The sequence below is a fragment of the Phalaenopsis equestris genome, unplaced genomic scaffold (genome assembly GCF_001263595.1).
Source record: "Phalaenopsis equestris unplaced genomic scaffold, ASM126359v1 Scaffold000123, whole genome shotgun sequence".
Lineage (NCBI taxonomy): Eukaryota > Viridiplantae > Streptophyta > Magnoliopsida > Asparagales > Orchidaceae > Phalaenopsis > Phalaenopsis equestris.
In genome coordinates, this window is record NW_018164565.1 from 833284 (window position 1) to 837668 (window position 4385).

At 35.0% G+C, this 4385-nt stretch overlaps 1 pseudogene; it reads left to right on the top strand.

Annotated features, from left to right (window-relative positions):
* Nucleotides 1-307: 307 nt before the first annotated feature.
* On the top strand, nucleotides 308-3177 carry LOC110021219 (annotated as a pseudogene).
* Nucleotides 3178-4385: the final 1208 nt, after the last annotated feature.

Genomic DNA, 4385 nt, shown 5'->3' on the forward strand with positions numbered 1-4385 from the left:
TAGTCTTGAAAGGAAGATACGAGGCTATTAGGCATCTTCAAGATCAACTCGAGAACCTGCAGCAGATATGTTGTCAAGAATAGCTTTGCCTTGCACGATATATTCAGTCATGGTGAGGCTTTGCATCGATACATTGTGTGGCTTATTCTTTAATTGGATTACACGGGAGCAATTTGCGGCTTGTAAGCGTTTCTCCGAAGTGTTCTAGATTTCATAACCTGTTTGTAAATTCAACGCATATGGAAAAATTGTGGCTATAATGGAGTAAAGGGCAGCGGACAAGTTCTGATCAATTAATTGTCATGTGATGAAGACAAGCTTGATAGAGAAGATACTCGAGGCATTAAGGACCATAGGTGTGGAGGAGAAATGGTGTCATCCCCAAGAAACCATTGGCTTTGGTGATCTTGATTATTTGAGAGTGCCATATGAGGTAATTATCCGCAGAAAGGGTACTGGTAATCATAGATTTCATGTTGGCCGTAAGAAATTTTAGGGAGGGTGGGATGAGAGTTTCAGAGATTTTGAGATTAACTAACCCATCAAGAATATTGGATGTATTTGAATCAGCCATTTAATCTTATCATGGATAGATCAAGACTGGTACCAAGAACAACAAAAGGATAAGAGGTTCACGACAGTGTGCACAAAGCCAAGACCGAAGATACACCACAAAGCAGAGAGACCCGAAGGGGAAGAAGAGGAGGTTAGGAAACTAAGTGGCTCACAGTAAGACCTGCTCTGATACCATGAAAAGAATGGAGAATGGAGCTCAAGAATTCACGGGTAAGGATATCCATTCCATACAAATCCAAAGTTATAGTTATAGGCATACACTATATATAGGGAATAGAAAGTAAATGTTACAGTTTTACCACATAGCTAATAACTGAATAAAAGATAAGTTTATTCTGGTTCAATATTAATCTCCTCAAAACGACCGTAGAGAATCTTGCATTGGAAAGATGAGACACCATAAATTTTACACAGAAAATCTGGACGACCACGGGGCCTATCTCAATCAAAATTATCCACCACTATTTTCTTAAATTGGAGAAGATGAGATATAGTGTTTTAACTGAGTTTTGACAATTAAGCAAAAACAGTCATGTGCTGGTAGTTAGGGTGCAATAGTTGTAAGACAGTACTTTGGCGTCAACAACCATTGGCGGTGGTCGATGATGAACATTGGTGGTTGACTTAAAGCTATTCTACAGTGTATGAAATTAGCTACCTTATTCGTATTGAAAATAGGGTCATACTTATTCTATTTTGGGGAAAAAAAAACATTTTGGTAAATTTAGCCAAAATCCCAAAATACTCCATGGGATGGTCAATGTTAATTTTTTTATCATAAATAATTTTTTTAGTATTTAAGACCTCAAAATCATGCAATCTTAGGTTCTTTTGATTTCTCTTCTGGAGAAACTCCATTAATTATATAAATGTCAAATTTGAAGATCATTTGTCATTTTAATTAATACTTTAAAGTTTTCATTTCCAATCCTGCTTCAAGTGCTTGATCTAATTTTTTTTATATTCGGATTGAAATAATTTTGTTGTTTTTGGATTCGTATTTTAGAGAACTTCTGTTTGACGAGAAAATTGTTGAAATTGAAGTTATCTTTATTTGACTATGAAAAATTTTTAATCCAATATGCATTGAAATTCATGCTTCTATTTAATTTGAAGGTACAAAAATTGTTTACTATATGTTTATAATTTTTGTGAATTGCAATTGGGCCCCTAAAGTACATTTATTTTTGCTTCTATAAGCCAATGTTGATGAAGTTGATGACATGCATATGTTCACATGCCGACACCAAAATTGTGATAAGATTAATGATGATGATGATTTATAAGCTAATGTATAAAAAGTTGTCCTTTCTTTGATATGTTTATCTAGTATTATCACAGTACTGAAATTTATCATTCGGAAGAATTTTGTTCGATAAATCCTAGTTACAAATTTCACCATTTAATCTTCTGGTGGGAGAACTTAAGAAACTAGTTGAGGAAGGAAAGATAAAATATATAGGATTGTCTGAGGCTTCTGCTTCAACAATTAGGAGGGCACATGCAGTTCATGCAATTTCTGCTGTGCAGCTAGAGCGGTCTTTGTGGTCACGGGATGGTGAGGTTGATATCATACCTACCTGCAGGTTTTTTTTTTATCCATTTGGCATTATCAAAACGGCAGAGGTTGTTGATGAAATTTTTGCCCGTAAGCAATTTCCCTCTTTTATCTACCTAACAGGGAACTTGGAATAGGCATTGTTGCATACAGCCCACTTGGGAGGGGCTTCTTCTCTTCTGGGCCGAAGTTAGTTGATGAGCTATCTAGCGAAGACGTCTGCAAGGTGCTTATATTTGTGCTTCAATTTTTTTTTTCTTTAATCTGACACTATGCTTTAAAGTTTAATAAATAATTACAAGTGCACTGATGTGCCACTTTTCCTTTATAGAATAATTCCATTTCCTGCAGAAAAAACTAGCAAGCTATTTGCATGTCTTGATTCTTATCCATCTTACAATGAGATCTAAATATCCCTTTGCTTCTTGGAGTGCGCTTTTTTTTGGTGATGACTATAACACAACTAAATTAACATCAGAGTATTTCTAAAATTAACAAATTGCAGATGCTGCCAAGATTTCAACCTAAGAATTTAGAAAAAAAAATGCTGAAATATTTGAGAAAGTGAATGAAATTGCATCCAGAAAGGGTTGTACGCCCTCACAAGTTGCACTCGATTGGGTGCATCACCAGGGAAGCGATGTAGTCCCCATTCCCGGCACTACGAAGATCGAAAACTTCAATCGGAATGTTAGGGCACTTTCTGCGAAGCTTAGGACTGAAGAAATAGCCGAACTTGAATCATATGCTTCTGAAGATGCCATGAAGGGTGATAGATATGGCACCGGAATGGCGACCTGGAAAAACTCTGAGACCCCTCCCCTTTCCTCATGGAATGTTGAATGATAGTGCCTTTATTGCTGTTTTACAGCTCTGAGAAGAACGATTTCTGCTTGCTTGTTCCTTTCTTGAGCAGATTGAATAAGTTATACTTGGATCAACTTGAAGGGTGCTTTTGCCACTTATTTCTTGTAATCACAATGATAGGATTGTAATAAATCAAGTTACAATTATGGATTTAATCATTGCATTGTGCTTTGGACCTGCAATTTTTGAACTTGCAATTGTTCATATTTTGACATCCGTTTTGAGAAGGAAGATTTAAATTTTTGGTATGTTAAACAAATAAGTTGCCGGACAACAAGAAAATGAAAATATGATGAGCTTATAAAATATCTAATCTACGATAAACTTAAGTGTATCATTTATGGTTACAACCTTCCTTTTTTTTGTTGAAAGTTCTTTCCTAAGAGCTGTGAACTCACAAATTGAAGAAATCTTGTTGGGGTGAAAAACGTAAAACAATGATAGAAAACTAAAAAAAGACTGTTTTATTCAACCATCATTAATCATCGTCCTTTAATAGAATAAGAAGCATGTTAGATATGGATTATAACACTCAAAAAAGCATATAAACTCACCGTCAACCTTACTGCCAAGCTCGCCAAATTGTTACCTTAGGTGGTGGGAATGCCATGAGAACCTGCTCATCTGAGCTTGCCAAGAAACTACTAACCACACCACCTTGTTGCCTTTAAAGTCACCGTCGATACATGTCACCTTTAACGAGATTCGCCAAAGAATTTAATAAAATAATAGATGATGCAAATTGAGATGCTTAGGTTTTGAATATGTAAATCCCAGTTTTAGAGTGCCATGTGTGTAAATCCCCCTAAAATAAATCCGAGAGAGGAGGAAAATGAGGGGGCCGATCAAGGCAAATAGGATGGCCAGTTTGCAAGCTAAAATATTTAAAATGACAAATTACCCAAGACATCTCATAACATAATGACTTGATGAAATAAAGTCGTCCAACAAAATGCAAATAAATAAAGCATCAAATGTAAAATTGTATTGTCATAGGTATCAAATATTACAATTTATGATGATGTGATGATGATGATGATGATGATGATGATGATGATGACGGTTAAGATGCTTTGCATCGACACTCCAGATCATCTTCAAATGATTCGCATATAAATAATACAAGCATCGGCTCAAGCGTTAATATTTGTCCTAAATCAATCACAAGTCCTAAAAAGGTAAGAAACTTTTCCAAAAAAACATAAATATTTATTAATGCCTCCATTTTATATGACAATCAATAGAATCATATATATATATATATATATAATATATAATATATGTCTGTGTGTGTGGGCGTGCGCTTGCCTAATGGTGGCTAATGGAAGCTAGTTATATAATAAAGTTTATAAAATATGTAAGATAATTAAAAATAGTGATTTAA